The 20997-nt window shown below is 32.7% G+C and overlaps 1 pseudogene; it reads right to left on the bottom strand.

The window, feature by feature from the left end:
- Positions 1–911: 911 nt before the first annotated feature.
- Positions 912–20997, bottom strand: part of LOC149533260 (pentatricopeptide repeat-containing protein At1g11290, chloroplastic-like) — a 291825-nt pseudogene continuing 271739 nt past the window's right edge.

Raw genomic sequence — 20997 nt, 5'->3', positions numbered from 1 at the left:
CAAATTTAATTGAAAAATGCACTGTACATCGCCATTATTAATGATGTACTGTAGATTTAATTGCTAAAGACAAATGTTGTTACGCTGTTTCTCAAATCTTAGCTAGCTTGTACATTTATATAAAAAAAATTATATCTGATGCTACATTCTGTTCAATTCTTCACCTCTCTCTCGATTAGAAGTTACAATTTGAATTTACATTTGCTCTCAACATGTCTCAATATCACATCAAAACCAAAAACAATGCACATGGCAGGAACTGTGACGCTTAACATCTCTTGTCTATATATGTAACTGAACAAATTGACATCAAACCAAATAAAAAATATGTGAATCACATATCTATTTGCTATCACACCAGGCAAAGAGTGTGAAAAAAACACTAGAAATATCAATTACAAATGAAAAAATATCTACATGCACTTTATATAATTTTATATATCTAATCTGGAATGTGTAATTTATTCTGAAATGATCTGCCTAACATAGGCAAAAGATAATATAATCAATTGAAACAAAATAATTCTACAAAATGGTAAGGGTGGATTGTGAGCCCAAGCCCTTCACTCCCATTCCCTGCTACAAGCATTCTTCCATTTACTTTACTTGTTCCTCTTTTCCCCATTTTCCATCTTGTCTCGCATTTCATTTTAAAAAGGTTTTTGTCAGATACTCCAAATGTGTATTTAAGAAATGATCTACATTGCAGTCTATGCATGTGAATAAGAAGTGATCTGCATTGCAGCCTATGCATCTAATTTTAGAAAGCTAACAACATGGTTTAGATTGCTTGAAACAAAAAATTAAAATACATACTGAAAAAAAAAAACTTGTCCATCATTATTGCTCCAGGTATGACATGGTGCACAATATTATAGTGCAAGCCTATGTTTCAGATCGCTTCTATAGCATCACCAATACTCTCTGCAAGAACATTGCCCCTGTTTAAAAAGATTGAAATGGTTGTTATCTCTCACAATAATCTCTCTTACAACAATTTTGGAGATAAAATCATCGCAGTGTGGCAATCAGCACACAATTGAAGGTTCTTAAATTCTCATAAGATATTTTCAACTTATAACAAACCAAATGCAATTGACAACTGCTAACTATGGTGGCAGAGAAATAACTCCTTTTCCTCCTCTTCCACGTCATTAACCATCCTAAATTCGGAAAATAGCCTTCCGCCTTCATCCCCAAGCAAATTTCTCAAGCTTTACATAGATCTCATGTGTATGTGAATGTGATCTCTCTCCTACACAAAAAAGCATGTACAATTTTATAGTCCTCAATCCAACTACATCCTGGGATCTTTTTAATTCCATTATCTTTCATTAATTTCCTTACAATTTGAACCTCATCCCACATGCTCACTTCTGCATAGATGTTTGAGTGTAGAACATAAGTCACAACATTTTGGGATCCAAAACAAAAAGCAACATTGCTGTAAATACTCCTAAGCCTATATTTATATGTGATCTAGAGGCACCAAGAAAGCACATCCACACCACGACCACTGGTTTAACTGGCATCTTAATGATAAAGTTTAGGGTGTCCTCAAGATAGTCAGCACAGCCAAGAAGGTCAACCATGCACACATAATGATCAACTGTAAGTTTAATGCAAGAAGGATTACTCATGTGATTGAATTATATACAACCCTCATGCACTAAACCTGCATGGCTGCATGCACTTAGAACATAGGAAAAGCTTACATTGTCAGGATATGATCTGAAGTCCTTTATTACTTTAAAGACTTTGAGAGCATCCTCGCAAAACCCATTTTTTGCATATCTTGCGATCATTGCATTCCATGAGATAACATCTCTGTGTGACATTTTATCAAATAGTTCTTGTTCCTCGTCTATGCTTCCACATTTTGCATACATGTCTACCAAAGCAAAAAAACTCCCTTCCACTATGCTTTGATGAATGATGAATGTTTGTACCTTGTTCCAAAGCTCCTATTTTGGCACAAGCACGGAGTACACTAGAAAATGTGGAGGAAGTGGGTTTTACACCAAACAATTGCATTTGCTTGAAAGTTTCTAAAGTTTTTTCAGTAAATCCATTTTGTGCATATCCTGACATCATTGCATTCCATGAAATGACATCACTTTGAGTCATTCTGTGAAAAATTTCACATGCCATATGCTTCCACATTTTGAATACATGTCTACCAGAACATTTGCAACTATAATGTCTGACAGAAACCCTCCTTGTATTATGATTTGATGGATGTCCATACCTAGTTCCAGAGCTCCCATTTTTGCACAAGCATGAAGAATGCTGGCAAAGGTTGTGGAGTCTGAATTTACGTCTATTAATTGCATTTCCTTGAAATTTTCTAAAGCCTTTTCAACAAATCCATTTTGTGCATATCCTACAATCATGGCATTCCATGAGATTACATCTCTTTGATCCATTTTGTCAAACAATTCACATGCCTTGTCTATGCTTCCACATTTTGCATACATGTCTACAAGTGCAGTTACAACTACAACATTTGAAGAAATTCCTCTATCCTTCATATTTTGATGGATGTCCATACCCTTTTCCAAGGCTCCTATTTTGGCACAGGCTGAAGGATGCTGGCAAAAGTTGTGGAGTTTGGCTTTACACCTACCAATTGCATTTGTTTGAAAATTTCTAAAGCCTTTTCAACAAACTCATTTTGTGCATATCCTCCAATCACAGCATTCCATGAGGTAACATCTCTTTGATGCATCATGTCAAACAGTTCACGTGCCTTGTCTTTGCTTCCACATTTAGCATACATGTCTACTAAAGCACTTGCAACTACAACATTGGACGAAATGCTTCTATTGTTTATGTTTTGATGGATGTCTATACCTTGTTTCAAGGCTCCCATTTTAGCACACACTAGAAGGATGGTGGCAAAGGTTGCAGAGTCTGGCTTTACAACTGCCAATTGCGTTCGATTGAAAGTTTCTAAAGCCTTCTCAACAAATCCATTTTGTGCATATACGACAATCAGTGCTGTCCATGAAATGACATCTCTTTGAAGCATTTTGTTAAACACTTCATGTGCATTGCCTATGCTTCCACATTTTGCATACATGTCTAGCAGGGTACTTGCAACTACAGCATTTGACAAAATTTCTCTATCCTTTATGATTTGATGAATGTCCATACCCTGTTCCAAAGCTCTCATTTTGGTACAGGCAGGGAGGGTGCTGCTGACAAAGGTTGTGGAATTTGGCTTTACACCTGCTGATTGCATTTGCTTGAAAGCTTCAAAAGCCTTTGCGACAAATCCATTTTGATTGTATCCTGCAATCAGTGCTATCCATGAAATGACATCTCTTTGAGGCATTTTGTTAAACAGTGAACGTGCCTTGTCTATGCTTCCACATTTTGCGTACATATCTACCAGGACATTCACAACCACATCTGAAAAAATTCCCCCTTCTGTTATTCTATGATGGATGTCCTTACCCTGTTCCAAAGCTCTCGTTTTGGCACAAGCCAAAAGTACGCTGGCAAATGTATACATATCAGGTTGGAGAACTGTCCGCTGCATTTGGTGAAACAAGGTAACTACCTCGTGAGGAAACCCTTGCATTCTGTACGCTGAGATAATTGTATTCCATGAGACGCTATCTCGTCCTTTCATTTGGTAAAACACTTTACGAGCATCAACCAGACATACATGTAAATAAGTTTATTATGAAAAGATATGCGTGTAGCAAATGCAGATGGTCTGTGAGGGATGAAAGAGTGGACTCTTTTCGCTTCTGAAAACGCGTTTTTGAGATTTTGCAGGTCTGCAGTAATTGAAGATATGTAGAGTAGTCTTCAGGGAGTATGTGTGCCGTAAGTAGAATGTGCAACGCTTCTTTTAACTGGCCGTGCCTACATAATGCTGTGAGATTGAACTGAGTAGTGGATGGCGCTGCCATTTTACGCTTGCAATTGGAGTGTGGAAAATATGTGGTTTTATCTGGTCTATAAGCAATCATCAAACAGTAATTTCACTCCTTTGGTTTCTGGTGTCTTCGAACATCGAAGTAACATCATCCTAGGTGTGGGGGTACTCAAAGCGAATTCTAAGACTGAAATTGAAGACATCGTCAGATTGTTTCCGATTCGAAAGAACTGTGAGATCGTCTGAAGAAGCCAGATTTCAAAATTTGATGTATTTAGACGATTAACCAGTAAGGACCTCGCCATTACCGAATTTGACTAAGGAAATGCCAAGTTATGTTGAACAAATGGAATTTATATTTCTAAAAATACACCGCCTCAGTGACTGAGATTGTACCGTGTATCTCATACTTCGAGAAACTATATTGTGTAAATTTAAGAAAAAACTTATGCACGTCAGCTATCTATAAGCAAAGAACATTTCATTCTAAACAAGGCGATTGCTCTTAAATTTATGGCTTTCCGTATCAATAACAAGGGACGCGATGCGTCACAGTTCCTGTCATATGCTATAAAGCTAATGAAGTAAAGAAATAGTAAAGCTGTGTGAAAAATTAACCCTAAGCCACCGAAACCCAAAGCGATGGCGTTGATAACAGTTTAGGCTGAAGCTCACAGCTGTTCTTTAGAGGTTGTCAGAATGTTACAATGGCGTTGTGAGTACAAGCTATTAGGAAAAGTATGTCAACATAACGTGACGAAGGAAAAGTATGTCAGCGTAACGTGACAAAGGAAAGTTGGAATTCAGAAATGGGTTTGCTTTCATATTTCATTCCCAGCACGACTTTTGTGAATTTAAGCCTACCGTTTCCAAACACACAAGTATTCCTTCCAGAAGTACGCAGAAGTTCAAAAAGGAGCACATCGTACTACCCTGCCAGTGTGAACAGTGGTTATTTCAGATAATATTCAAACTGTACCTTATATTTGCTAATCTGTCCACTTCTTCTACTTAAATCAGATTCAGAAAACTTGACATGATCAATTTGAAGAAACATTACTATGCCAGCCTATGGCTCCCTATCAAGAGTATATGAAATTATTCGATAGAATTACTAAAGGATATAGTCACAGGTATATCATTGAGAGAGTATCAGATTAATATTATAAGATTATATAACCACATAAGGAATAGTAACTCTATCACTGCTTAAGCTAGACAAATGCAAGTATTTATAATCCATCTTTGGGATATGGTTGCTGTAAGCAACATATTAGACATTCATCATAATACAGAATTAAAAAATTCATCATAAGTTCTATGATTGATTATGCACGATTACAGTAAAAACCCCTAAGATCATGAAAAGATTGTTTTCATACAACGAACACATAACCTGGACAGAATGAACTAAGCACAAAAACAAAAGATGTTGTTTTTTAAAAATTACATAGATTGCTGTAATGCATGTTCATTTTTGTGAACTGGAGTAGAGTTAATCGATAAATTAAAAAGAGGGTTCACTGCACATCTATTAACTGGTCTTGAACATAGAACAAAGAAGATTGTATTTAACTATTTAACAGACTTTGAAACTTTACAATGTTTTCTAACAAAAGCTATTATACAGTGGTTCATATTTCTGTGCATTTTGATAATGCAAAATCTGGATTGGTTTGCCATTTTCTGAAGTGGGAATTGCATTCAGAGAAGCAAGGACAGATTCCTTCACAAGAATATACTGATAAAGGTGATCACGACTGTTGACTGTAAAGAATTTTAATCTTATTAATATAGCCTCTGGCCGCATTCAACAGAAACATTATATATTTGCAAGACTAGCTAGAAGCAAATAATTTCACAGAGGTCCATCCTTTTTAATGTGGTGTAATGCCATCTTTAATAGAATAACTGTATGGGGATTGGAATCCTGAACATCAATAACTTATACTCAATGGCTAACTAAACTGTTTAGAAATTCTGTACACCTTATCTAGGCCTAATGCAAGTTCCTCAAAGGAATCAAACTCTTAATTGTTTCACTTCATCTGTTGCAATAGACTGCAAAGAAGTAAATATATGTTAATTTTCTGTGCTATGTGTGGTTAGCAGTGTGCTTATGGTATAATTGTTGTTTCCTGTGCATTTACGATTTCAAGGGGGTTGTATTAGCTTTGCTGATATGCCTTTGCTTAAGAGGTTTAAAGATTGAAGTGTAGCTTAGCATTTGATATCACACGCATGGAGTTTCAGCTATGTTTTACGTTCAACGAAAATACAGATTTGGAAGCTGCTGATGGGCATTTTAATTTGTCGACACATAAATAAAATTCCCCCTCTGCATAGTTTGTCCCGTCTTATGGGAACAACTAGTTTACTGATTCAGATGCATCGGACGACCAGTATTCAAAAGCATAGAATTTTTGTGAACTTCTTGTGTCACAAAGAAGATGCAAACAAGAGGGGACAGTTGGCTGAAGCTTTTCATATTCATTTCAATAATATTATATGCCTATTAATACATAGAAGAACTGTTTTTCTTGATACTGCATTGAGTTTGTACTTTTTGATCATGTTTTAAAATGTATGGATTTAGTTAGATCAGTTAGGTCTACAGTCATAGAAAGACTTGAGATAGTGGCCCTTTGATCTCAGTGCCAGTTTTTAACTCGTGCTTTTTTCAGATCTTTAACATTCCAGTTTGTTGAAAATAGGATCTTTTAAAGGAGCTTGAAACAGATTTGAGTAGGGCAAGATAATGCCCAAAAACCTAGCCATCCTTATAAAAAACCTCAAAAAATCAACACCGGATCTCATAAGTCATCACCCTTGTTCCTGTTGATGCTAGCCTCAATGATGCTTGGGAAAAGGTAGGAATCTTGCTAAAAGTTTTCAAAATAAGGTCATATGATTGATTACACCAAGAGCGTCACAAACCAAAGCTCTTCCACCAGAACACACCCTATTGATTAGAGGGAGCCCATATTTCTCTCCAAACTCAAGGGTTTCAAGCCTCATGCTATAAGATTGCAGCAGCAATAGAGAATATTGTGATTGCAAAATGAGCTCCAATGATGCTCTATGTCCTTTTCCTCTTGGGTAATGCAAGGAAAGAACAACGAATGCATAGTTAAACCTTGGCTTGAGTTAGATACATTATAGTGACAAGTTCAGATTTCAATGTAATTCTTTCCCTCCAAGAGGGGAGTACATGATCTATATATTTAGTGCTTCAGATGCCATTGTTCTATTCCCAGCGCATGTGCTATTCTGTCTTTTTTTAGCATTGTTAAGAAGTGACCAAGCATGTTTTTATTTTATTATTCGAGAGAGCTGGCCTGTACAAGGTCTTATTGTAAATTTATGAGTCAATTAGAGACTTTGTACAAAGTTTTTATTAATTAATACATTGTGTTAACAATAATTTCGTTGCTCTATATGACTATTATTTAGGTCCAGTGAACCACTCAAATAGAACATAAAAACATAAAAGCAGGTTTAGAGCTGTTGCAACGCATCTGTGATGTAATTAGACCTGAAATTATCTATACTAAAGTAGTACAAATTCTGATAACAGGAATAACATAGAAAGAGAAAATGAGAATTGAAATGATCATACTAGTTTCCATTGTTGATCTGTGATGCATTCTCTAACGGCCTCACTGATACAAGTGACTTTAGAAAAAGACATTTTGCAAGACCAATGACCAAGATCGATTGGTAAGAGACCAAAAAAAGGACAATGACCATTCTCAAGAAATGAATTAGCTATCATGAAGTAAATAACATATTAGAAATGACAATCTCTAACAACATTAGAACCATTCTATTTATAGGCTTGAGAGGGACAATTATATTTTTAGAGACAGATATACACAGTCAATTACAAAAGTTCGGTATGATAGATAATATGCAAATCAAATCATGGATAAAGTCTATTACATTATAACTTGATACAGAGATAACACTGTACACATATTGTTGTAATATACGAAAAGCAAAATATAATATTATTGTTAATTTGACAACAGATAAATAGATCAAAATGAGGTTCTTATTTCTGTCCACTTTCATAATGCAAAATCTGTCTTCTCTTTGATCCTTGCAATAATTTCATCCTGATAAACACAAATAAACAGATTTAAACATAGGTGCATGTATTCTTATGAAATACTTACAGCTATGTACTGGTCATGAAGATAAAATGCGATGTTAAAATAGAAATTTGAATCCTAGTTGCTTATGTAATGTATATTTCACGAACCTGACATTCGAAGACAATTGAGTTATGTGCATGAGATAGTATATATGCATTTTTACATTGTAGAAGATATAGACAGTGTATTTACATTGAATGCCAAGATCTGAAGCCTGCAAAATTGGTACTATGATTAATGCATTGCAAATGACATGTAATAGAGAAAATGTATGTGCTTTTTATAATTATAAACAAATAAGAATGAAGAGGCAGTACCTATGTTATTTCATGTGTAGTTTATTGGTTCATAAGAACTGCATGTGTAATGGTGTTGTATTGGTTGAGAGTGTATGTGCCACTTGCTGAAAAGTCTCAGAGCATAAATGTTACTTCTGATTTGTCATCAATGTACTGTTGATAATCTATGTTTTTAAGAGCAGGAAGTAATTGTTGCACAAGACTGTTTTCAATAGAGCAATGAATTGGTTGTTGGCTATGATTTGTGATAATTGCTTTCAGGTACAATGAATATTTGTATAAGATAGTTTCATTACATCTGTTGCAGTGACCTTTTTCTCCTTCTAGTGATCCATAGCTTTCAAATTTGTAGTTGCATTTTGGGCAAAAAGCATGGAATGGACTTGAATATGGATTCTCCACAGTTAAATTTTCCTTGACCTATTCATAGTGTGCTTGTATTAGTATGCTTTAAAACATAGAAAATGAAATATTGAATTAAATTGACAAAGGATTTGAAATAACTTGCCTGAATTGGAGTTTGTAGCAGTCCGTGCAGTGCATTTACTGCTCTTTTGTTATATAGTTTGCAGATAAATGTTGCTGGAGTTGTTCGTAGAGCTAGTTTTTGATCATTTTTTTTAGCTATGCTCCTAAAGACCAGTGATGGTATTTCATTTCTTTCAAGCTATTTGTGTATCTGAATGTATTGGGATGTGAAACTTGAATGCATATATAGCTAAACACAAATAGCAAAGTTAGGTTATTAATTTTTTTAATTTGCCATAGTGTAATTGTAAAATGTGATGGAAAGACGAAAAATGGATAATTATTTTCATAGATTTATCAATAAAGTTATGTGTATAAGCTTACCAGTGCCTTGCTCATGTCACTATTTCCATCCTTGATTTCGAGCACATATTGAGTACCTTTTTTGTATGCTGCTAAAACAATAGCACCAATTGTTCCAGTGGAGTAGTCAGCTGTGCTTGTGAGTAATTGCTTTATAGTTGTACCAGGAATGAATCTATATTCATGCAATATAGTTGGTATTGTTTCAACCATGCTGGAATCTTTTAGAATTAGTATGTAGTCACTGTCTCCTTGATCAAAATCTGATTTTGGTTCGATGTCAAAGTCTATTATTTTTAATGCCATGCCTGAAATTATTTTACTTTCATATTTACTAAGAAGGTTGTTGCCACTGACATTTAATGTTATAGTAAGCTCTCCTTTGGAATCTGTAAGATTAGCACGTAGAACTTCATGTGTTTTGGTTGCTTTGTCTAGGAAAGTTCTGTAAACTACTAAGACATCACCTTTGAAACTTTGGCCTGCTTTTTTTGCATTCAGATCTTCTATTAATATGCATGGTTCATTGTCTTCTTTTGACCTGTAATAAGTAAAGGTCAATATTTTTTATTCAATAATATTTGCAAAAATGAAAAGATTGAAAAGTTTAGATTCAAAATACCTTTTATTGAGTTCCTGGTGATCTTGTGGTAGTTCACTTGCTACTCGCTTTGGTGGAGTTATTGCTGTTATAAACATAACAGAAACTAGAATCAAATTGTATATAGTTGTATGAATGTTGCAAGATGGTCTGTCCAGTATGCTTCGGTCTTGTAAATGGAGCATATACTTGTTGGTGAACTTGTCCATACATGATCAATGAGTGCTTTGTTTATGCTATGTGTTTGATTTAGCATGAATTGACTATTGTATTTTTGCATATGTTTCATGAGTGTTGTTGTGATTATGTTTTCTATGGACATGTCTATGTTAAAATCTCCAACAATGTAAAGCTTGTTTTTTGATATGTAGCTTGTAGCCATTTCAGTAATAAGCATTTTGATTTCAGCAATTGTTGTGTGTGGTCGTATGTAAACATTACAGACATTGACTTGAGAATCTGATTCATTAACTGTAATTGTCATAGCAATATGTGTGTATTGTGAGTTATACAAGAAAATTGATTTTCAAGTTTCCATGTTGCATTTGAGTGTAGCCGAGACATTTCATGATGATTTTTTTTGTGGATTTTGAAGTTTGCTGGAATCAAAGGTTTCAAAAGATATAATGAATTAATTGTTCTTGTTCTTGAAAGTGTTGTGTATGTTAAGCCATGTTGTGTTATGCCACTAGGATCAAATGCAAGGCCGTCCATTGTGAGGCCTTGGGCTCTATGTATTGTTCTAGCACATGCTACTTGTATTGGAAATTGTTTTCTAGTTCAAACTTTTTCGATAGTTGATATTTTTGGAATTGGCTTTGCAATTCGAAGGATGGGAACCCATTCTTTTTGAATGCTTGGAATGTAGTATTGGTAAAGTTTATTTCTTTGTTGTTGGCCAATTTTTGTATCGTTCAATTGTATCCAAACTATGTCTATTTCTTGTTGTTTGGTATATGCTTTAAATATTCTATCCGACCCATTTACAAGACCATCTTGTGTGTTGTAGTTTCCTGCAAAAATTTCAACGAGAATGTTTGGCTTTACAAGTATTTGAGCTGGTAGAATCATTGTGTGTGTATATAGTCACCTTGCACTGAAATTTTCATCTTCAAAGTCTATTGCATTTAATATGATATAGTTCCCGAGAACCTTGGAAAGCATATTGTTATTGTGTGCATTGACATCCTTTCTTTTGTAGAATAGATATGGAAATGTTGGATCAATAGGTGGGGGTTGAAGACAAGTTTGATTGAGATAGTGTATATCATCATATGTATGTTGTCTTAGACGTATGTTATTTAGAATTGAAACAAATTTCTCATCTTTTTGATGCATTGTAGTGCTTAGTGAATAGCATTTTACATTATCAGTCCAAAATGTATAAGGCATTAATTCTATTGTTGGTGATTTGTTGTCAAAAATGGCTGAATCAAGCACTAGAAGTGCTTGATAGAAGTCGCCACAGAAATTTGTGTCTAGATTGCCAAAGTATAATGTTGGCAATTGCATTATGTCACGTAGTCGTCTGTCAATGTAACGTAGGAAAGTAGAACCTACCAATGAAATTTTGTCTATGAGGAGTACATGTAATTGATTGTAGTTTTTTGACATTGTGTCTAATGTTTCTGTACTCAGTGGAATGAAATCTGATTTATTGAAAGGTATGTGAAAAGCTGAATGAAGTGTACTTCCACCTATATTGTATGCTGTCTTTCATGTATATGCAGTTATTAGGCCTTTAGGTTTATCTGGATCATTGTCAATGCAATTACTGTAAATGCGAATAAGTGCTTGAAAATTGGTTGTTGTTGTAAATGTTTTCCCAGTTCCAACTCCTCCAGTTAGAAAAAGATGCAAAGGAGTTTTTATGTCTTTCAATTTTTTTATCACAATATCCTTGACGATTGCTTATTGTTCTCTATTTAACTTTCTCTTCAAGTTATAGTACTCATTGTTATTCATCATTCGAGGAAGTTGTGTGATATCAAAAGATTTTTGACTTGTACTTTTAAACTGGTTGGAAAGTTTGGTTTCTATATCTTGATGCATGTCATATTGTTCGTCAAGTTCTTTAATTATTGGTTGTTGGCGAATATTGGCTCTATTTTCTTTGTTGTCATTTATTGTATCAATAGCATTGTCAATATCACCCCACATTGAATTTGTGTTGTATGAAAACTTTGCTCGATTGTTATAAATTATATTTTCATTATGCATGTAAGCCTTTTCCCATGAGCCGTAATTTTGTTTAAATGTATCTTCAGTTACAATGAAGGGAACATATAGCAATAATTGTTCCCTATAGTAGTTCTCTAGCTGTAAATGTTTATTAAAGTTAATGAAACGAATGATATTTGGTTTAGCTTTTGGTTCAAGCTTGCTTCCATCTTTTTTATAACTTGATACAAATTCTGCTAAACATAGATTAGCAATAGCTTGTGGACGACGTAGGTAATATTCAATTAGTGATCTGCACATTACATTTTCAGAATTGTCTTGTTCTTTTTTTAGTTGTTCAATTGGTTTTAATATAAATGTACGGTCATGATGTGATCGCGTATCAATAAACGTGCATTTTCTAGAACTCGAGTGCAATGGTAGAGCTAAAACTAAATGAGCTGCTTGTTGAGCGGACATTTATTGTAGGTTTAGCAAAGCATTTCCAAGTTTTCCTATCATCTTGAGTGCATCTATATTGTCTCGTTGATGATCATCACGTATTTTTTTTAAAGCATTTTTCATAGATTCGTCAACTTTTGCTATGTATGAACTACAATACATTGCGGCTGCATATGCATTGAGAATAAACTGTGCATCTGTATTGGCTTTCCATAGAGGAGGTATCATTTTTCCAAAGCTATTATTCCAAATCTGTGACGGCTTCCTCCTGAGAAAGATTGTTGGTCTATGGATTGTTGACCTTAAAGCAAGAATGTAGTTTTCTTCAATTATGTCTATTTCGTTCAAAAAGTTGTCAAATGTAAATGATGTGTCATACATTGCAAGTTCAAGTTTTCTTTGAATTTTGTTAGCTATTAAGCTTATGCTTTTCTCTTTTTCAAGTAAGGGATCAAGTATTATCGTTGCTCTCATTGGTGGAAATGGAAAGTTATGTCTACAATGTTTATTTTTTGATCTTTTGCATTGCTTCGTATGATGATGTCTGTGGAGAATAGCAATATCTGGATCAAAATTTTCTGTTTCACATGTAAGATATGTATCAACAAAATTTTTAATACTTTCATTGCTTTGCTTTCCATAGACAGGTGCATCTTTCACCCATATATGAGAAAGTGATCATGTTCATTTCCTTGATTTTAGAATTTTGTTACCAAAAAGAAATCAACTACATTTCCAAAAAAAGAGTGGTCTGAAAGTATCATTTTTTTAAAAGCATTTATCCGATGTCTAAGTACCGCACACAAGTTATCAGATCTTTTTTAATTAGTTCATTTGTATTAAGTTCTTCTGTCATATTTGATATGTTTTGTTTTGTTGATTGATGATTGTTGTATAGTTGTTTGAGTGTGTTCATTAGAGCCTTCCAGTTGCACTAGTAAATGTGAGGAAAAATGTTGGAGGTCCTAGTTGTCGTATCATAGCAAAGACATCTTTTTTTAGTTGATGTGCATAGTCTGGAGATATACGAATTATTTTAAAGTCAACATAGCCTATATCAGATTTTAGTATTTTTTCTAAGTTTGGTTTGTGTTTAACATCTTTTGCTAATAGCTTTCTTCCTTTAAGTTGTCCTTTGTGAATTCTGATCCATATTGTGGACATGACTTGATGTATGAGTATTTTTATTGTTTTGAAGAAAAGATTTGTTATGTGATATGAAAAACGTCTTTGTGAGTGCAACAATTCCCATTTCGCAATTTTTTGGTATGATAGTTTTTGGTCAATGTCATGGTCACGTGGATCGCCAAAAAATAATGTTGGAAAATTCATTTCTTCTACATATTTGTCTTTGAATATTCCAATGGGACATTGGTTTTGTGTAGGTGCAATTTCTAGCAATTTGTCTTGCATTTTATGTATGTTAATAGATTCTGTGAATCCATGTACCAAAGTTTCACAAGCTACATTCTCAGTGTCACTTTCACATTCAATTTCAATGTCATTTAGCTCATTATTTTCACTAGTCTCATTATCTATTTGTAGAGCTTGTTTCCAATCTTTATTTAGTTTCACATGTTCTATTTGGTAAAGTGTTCTTCTTATTAGTTGTTGAAGGGCTTGCATAATAATGTTTGGTCGTACCATTCCCTTTTGAAATGCATTTTTGTATTCTAGTTTCCTTTTCAAAGACACATTAATTGTTGTTGTACTAGTAGTTGGTAGAGGCAAAGCTATTTGTGTAACGTTAGTATCTACAGGTACATTGATTATTGAACCAGTTAACCCAAGTTGAGACCTTTTGTGCCCCAGTTCCCAAATTTGTGCAAATGCAATCTGCAATGAAACAAGACGCTCTTCTAATTGTGTTAGAATTTGCACATATTGCATTGGGTTGTTCATTCGAATGTTATGTGGCGTAGCATATTGAGGGATTTTGTATTTTTTTAATGCATCATTACATTTGTGGCAAATAGAATTTGATAATGTCTTATAATTTGATTTGACTAAATTGCAATAAGTCTCCTTTTGTTGAAAGTGGAATTTTTTAATGTGTTTCTTGCATTGTAATGTTTGACAAATGCTACACATGTGTGTTGGTGTATCATTAATTGTGTTCTTGAATACATCAATTGGGGATAATGTTCTCTTTCATTTTTTTGAGACTTGTTCTACAGTATTATTTCGAATAGACTTTTTTAATTTTTGGAGGGAAGTCTTTTGTTTTGTAATGTCCTTTTGTTGGTTGTTATTTTCGTTGTTGTTTTTTAATCTTCGAAGACAAGTCTTCTATTTTGTAGGTTGTTTTTGTTTGTTGTTTATTTGTTGATAGCTTTCATCTATTGTCATTGTAGTTCTCATATTTAAATTTCTTGTTAGTTGGTTCTGTGTAGTATTTCTGATTGATTTCTTAAATTGAGATAAACGTAGTTGTTGTTGGTTTTGTGAATTTGGTCTGATTGATTGTATCAGTGGTTCAAAATGGCCACAAAGTGGATTGACATTGTGGAAGAGAATTGAGTATGGTTTAGTTGTTAAAAATTCATTGAAATGCAAGTATTTTTTCCCTGTTGTAGATGACCAAACACATATTCCTATATTCAGCCATTTGGACAACCATCGTATACAAAATATATCTCCGCAAAGACCTAGTTCATCGCTAATTATATTAGGATTTGTAGTTCTTTGCATTCTTCGCAAATATGTTTGATGGTCCTCAACTCTATGCAACTCCTAAAGTATTTTTGGATGCAATTCATGGTTGTAAGAATTAACTGCTTCTGGTTCCTATTTTTCTAGACTGGTCAAAAAGTATTGAATAGCTCCTTTGTGGAGGTCAGTTGATGTATACTTATTGCAAAGCAAAAGTTGTAGTGAATCAAATAAACAATCCCCAACATTATATGTAAATGTTGCAATTCTGGACAATCCTTGTTGCCTAAGTACATTGTTAATGTCGAAGGACATCTCACCATTTTCTAGAATTAAAATTTCACATATTGGCCTCAATTAGAGGTGATGAAAGTTTTTTGAAATGGAAGAGCAAAATTATAAAAAGGAAAACCTTTAACAAAAAGCAATGTAACACTAAAAATATACCTTATAATAGTATTCACATATAAACAAAACTAAAGGAAGTAAATAACAATAGCTTTTTCTTACAATAATCTTACCTGAATGTAAAAGCTTTTGCTAGTACAATGCCTGGGACAATTCACTTACTTTAGCTACTTGCACCAAAATGTTCAAAGAGAATGAACTAGCATGCGATAAGCTGTTCAGAGGGAAAAAAGCAAAAGTAAATGTCAGAAAAGAATATTACAGCATCAAATAATTAGTAAAGCAAAAATGGTAAGGAAAAAATTACAACAAATATATGTTTACATGATGAATTTGAGAAATAAAATTACTCTTAAGAACTTAAAAAGTATCAGCTAAACTATATAATTAAATAATTAGTCAACTTATTTAAAGTTAATCTATAAATAAACTTTATTAAATTAATATATTAGGTGATATCTATATTTAGGAAAATAAATTTATAGAATAGTAATATTTAGGAAAATTTAATTTATTCAAGAAAATAATTTTAATTATATAGCTTGTTATAATTTAGTATTATGAGTTGTTATAATTTAAAAAAATTGAAAAAATTCAAATTCATTTTTTTAATTCATTTTTATTTGTTTCAAATTAATTCACATTTTATCATAGTGATGTATATTTTTCAATTACTTATAATAGTTTTTATATACGATTGAAAAGTGCGAAAACTACTAGCAATTTCCAAAGTGACAAAAAGATTGCTTATATGTGGCTACCAATACTTATTTGAGAGCCTGTGCGTATTTATTTGACTGTAGTTGATAAAGTTGTGCATGTGAATTTTTTTCACTCAGCATTTTTAAGTTTTTCAAAATTTTTATTAACAAAAAAATGAATTGAGATTTATATGATATTTTATATTTTGAGTTGTTATTGTTGCTATTATTATTATTATTATTAATGAAGAAGTGCTAATATTGTTTAGCTTTAATTATTTATTTTATTTTATAATACTTATCACTATTTTATATTGTTATTATTAAAAATTTAGATTTAGTTTTTTCAATTGATTTTTTTTGTTCTTCAACATATTTAATTTTTTAAATAAAAGTTTGAAACTAAATTGATAAAATTAAAAATTATTATACGAATTCAAAGAAATATAATTGTTATAAAAAAAATTATAATGATCTAATATTATTAAGGGACCAAAGTAAAAAAAAAAAAAGACCAACCTCCCTATAATTGTCACATGATGGAAATTATCTTTTATTGAAAAGTGCCTATTTTTCCACATGAATCTAATTATTCGATGCTTCATGACATATCACGGGTTTTCTTCATCCAGTAGGATTGCATGTAATATCATGTTTAGCTTAGGGATTTGGTGCCTGTTTGGCACGATTTACTTTGTCTACAGCATGGCAATATCTTCTTATGAACAGGACTCTTTGTGCAAATATTTTCATTTGAAAAGACTATTCTATGAGCGTCATGAAGAGGGAACAAAGCACACTCTGCAATTTTGGTATCTCATCTCTGTGGGGAAATTAGGATTGCATGCAACAACAAGTTTACCTTATGAACAAATACCATATCTTCTGCTACAAGGTCGGCATGACTATCCAGTTGAAATGTTATCACAAGTTTTATTGAAATTATTTTAGAAAAGCATTTTATTCAAATTCTAAACTAAAACAAATTGCATATAGGTATATAATGTATGCTATAGAACAAATAAGTATAAAAACTAGGTTCTACTTGAATGCTATTTAATTCGTCCCCTCTTTTATTCTTTCTAGATTGGTGTCAATGCACCTTAGGGTAGTGGGAAAACAACACTTGTCTTTACTAACTGACACCTACGTAAATAGCAAACATAACATTGCTAGAATATAGAAATCTGACAGATAAAAATGACAGTGAACTATAAAACTATATTACTAACTCGACAAGTTTCAAAGCAGGAATTCAGGAAATTTGCCATGATGTTCATGATTTTACTAGTCTCGACTTGATAAGGGTAATTCATATATTTCAAAATTGCTTTAGTTTTGCGTTAAATCATTTTAAAGTCATCTTTTAAGGCAAACAATCTCCTTTGTCAAATCAAATTTGTATTGAAAAATCTTTAAACAAATTTTACTAATAAATAAATAATTATAATTATTTTTTATTTTTCTAAAAAATTGTAAATCTTTTTATTAAGGAAAATAATATGCATTGAAAATCTATATTTCATTATTTTTTATAAGAATATATTTAGTATTTTCCTTTTAATAGAATATTTTATTTTATCAAATATTTCAGAAATAGATAAATTATTATTAAAAAATTATTGATTAAAATTTTTTAAGAATATAAAAAGTATCATAGATATCAATTATAAAGTACTTAATTTATTACAGTCAAAAATATTTATATTACATTATATCTATATTTATGTTTTTGGACTGACTTTAGTTTTTATTTTAATTTTTGGAAAAAAAACTCTTCAAAACATACAATTCAAATTGTGAAGATAATGTACTCGCACTTTCTTTCTTTTTTCAAAATTGTAAGCAATAACTTCCTAGAGCAACTACTTCCTAGTACCTAAAATGAAAGGACAATAAGTTGCATGTCCCTTTTATCAGTTTAATAGAGACTTGCATTCACTAGTGAATGTTATGAGTTCTTAGTTGATACCATTGAATCACAATATGTAAAAAAAATAAACTTATTTTATTGCAAAGTATTACATGCCCTATCTCTATATCCACACGTAAGCATAAAATCTGCAAGGGTTGGTTCACGTGCCTTGTAACAAGCTATCCACTTGACATTTTGCATGTTTTCCTATGAAAATAGTTCAAAGATAGCAGATGCATGTGATAACTTCGTAAAGATAGCTGATCCAAATGAAAGTGAATATGATAGAGCACCATTTTCACAGTTGGGTACTTTTCCCCCAACAGAAGGTGACTATGAAATGACATCCAACGTGACAGGTGAGAAATATGCAGATTCTTTAACTGTTACCGCCAATGTTGACAATTCATGTGATTATGGGACTAAAATTGGGGCTTATGCTTCTGTCGGAGATAAGCACTGACTTTTCTTTTGCACATCATAAACACATTTCTAGTTGTTGGAATCTTCTCTTAATAAAGCTGTCTATTTTTTTTGTGACCTAAATTGTAGTTTTGAAAGATTGTAGTATTTAATATTCGTGTTCCATTGTGTGCGCTATTTTTTGCATCGATCTTTTTCTTTCGAGGCTAGTATAAAAGCCAAGGGCTTACTTGTGGTTGACAAAAGGAGGTATTTCATACAATTGCAAAATTTATCATTTACAATCAGATTTTGAACTGTAGTTGAACCCAAATAAAAAGAGGGTGTTTTCTTAAACAATTATAAACAACACTTCTTGCTTCCAAATAGTCGTCTGTTCCACTCCTTATTGAATGTTATGAATTTTCTTTTAAAGAGATAATTTTCGGTCCACAAATTCACTGACCAAAGACACATTCAAATTTCAAAACATAACATTTTGTTTCATCACCGGAGATTGGGATAATAAATCTGAAAGATAGTGTATTGACAGAAATGAATAGTAATAGGGGTAATAGGACTCCCAGGTTGAGGACTATAGGCGACCAAGGTTCAACACCCACCACTGACAGACCGCTCTATAACTCTTGTGTCTGATTGAAGAATCTTTGGTTCAGAATAGGAAAATCCACTCAGTTTTAGAACTAGAGACGAAATCAACCTAGTAAAAATTTGCCTCAGGATTCTCTAAAGCAGAGGGGATTCACGTGCCGTGGAAATACAGAGGTGATGGTAAGAAGTGGCGCGATAAGAGGTGGGAAAATAGGTGGCCCAGACACTTTTGGCATCTTTCCTTGAGGTTGTCCTTAAAAAGGGAGCTCGCAGGATTCAAATAACACTCACAACTCAAGAATCTGTGAGAGTTTTGGTAATTTGGTCGGTAATAGGAGCAGTTATTCACTCAATCGGCAGAGCTGGAGAATTTGATAGTCTGCTACAGATAACTCTCATAAATCGTTTATGAAATGCACAAGTCAACATAAGATTGTTAGGGCCCATTTGGTCTAAAATTCTCCCGACATCTCCAGCCACGACTAATTTGAAAAATGCACTCTAATTAGCTTTCCTATTTTAAATTTGATATGGAATTTATTCTAGAGAATAGATTCATAGCCAAACACAAAACATTTCTAGATAAAAATGCACTGCACAGAGAAAATATGAAAAAATAAATACTGAACACATAGATTAGAAATGGCTTGACCTGTCTGAAAGCAAAAAGTCGAGGAGAACAGAAGTATCCACGAATCTTGCTTCTTAAATTTTCGGATCCTGCGAAGATTTTCAACTAGCAAAAGACATATTTCCTTGCTTTGTCTCAGTCAAGAGAAATAAATGATCAAAAATGTAGAAAATCAAGCGAGCTGAAAGGTGGACATAAATGCTGAGTGCGTTGGTGGAAGATAAAGATAAGGTGAGCATTTATAAGCATTTAATTAAATCTGCATAGGTAACATTAATGTAGAATTCCAAGTGGGACAGGTATGCACTGCACAATTTATTGTAACAATTTTCATTGATTTTGGTTTGGAAAAAACCATTTTTCTCCTTGCCTAATTTAAGTACAGCCAATGAAACGTGAGATAAACAAGATTAATAAATGCTTCGAAAATGCTTAGTGAAAATAAACATTAGAATAGTTTTAAGAAATGGCAAAATACATTGACGCGATTGGTGAAACTAACAAGACTAAAAAACCTGCATGAATGCATTAGTAATCCTGCCTATAGGCAGGAACTAATAAATGCAAGCCGGTTATAGTTTACCAACTCTCAACCTTCATCCCCGATAAAGTCCCTCGTCTTAATAGAAGACACATAGCTGAATTCATGAGCGACAAAAATGTATACGAGGATAATATCTTTTAGAATTTTGATTGCGTCCTTCATCAAAGCCTACCTGTTTTCATATTGTTATTACTTGCAATCGCATCTTAGTGCAGGTATGCCGAAGATATTCTCAAGGTAATTCGAGAATAAATCCAATTTGTTTTTTTGTAGACATTTTTGTAGGATGTGATAGCTTCAAATCAATTATACACCTATTTTGAACGTTCCAAATATATCTTAACAAAACCTCTAAGGCCCTGTTTGGTTGCTGGCATAGGAATAGAAAAATGGAATGGGAATGGAAATTAGGAATGGGAATAGAAATAGGCAATTCCACTGGTGCACTTGGAATTTGACTGGAAATATGTTAATCTATTGTTTGGTTGTACAAAAATAGAATAGGAATAAGGTTAAGTTTTGTATTTTAAAAAATATTTTTCTTAATTTTTTTTTAATTTATTATTTTTTTAGTTAATTCATTTTCATTTTCATTTTTTTAAACAAATAGATATAATTTAAAAAAACGTTATTAAAAAAAATAAAAATAAAAAATTCGAAAAAAAAAAATTAAAAAAAAAAATTAATTTAAAAAAAAAAAATTAAAAATTAAAAATATTTTTTAATGGAAAAT

The sequence above is a fragment of the Cupressus sempervirens genome, chromosome 10 (genome assembly GCF_028749045.1).
Source record: "Cupressus sempervirens isolate cs-2001-9-10 chromosome 10, ASM2874904v1, whole genome shotgun sequence".
Classification (NCBI taxonomy): Eukaryota; Viridiplantae; Streptophyta; class Pinopsida; order Cupressales; family Cupressaceae; genus Cupressus; species Cupressus sempervirens.
Note: the sequence above shows the minus strand (reverse complement) of the source record. Positions and strands in the feature narration are given on the sequence as shown.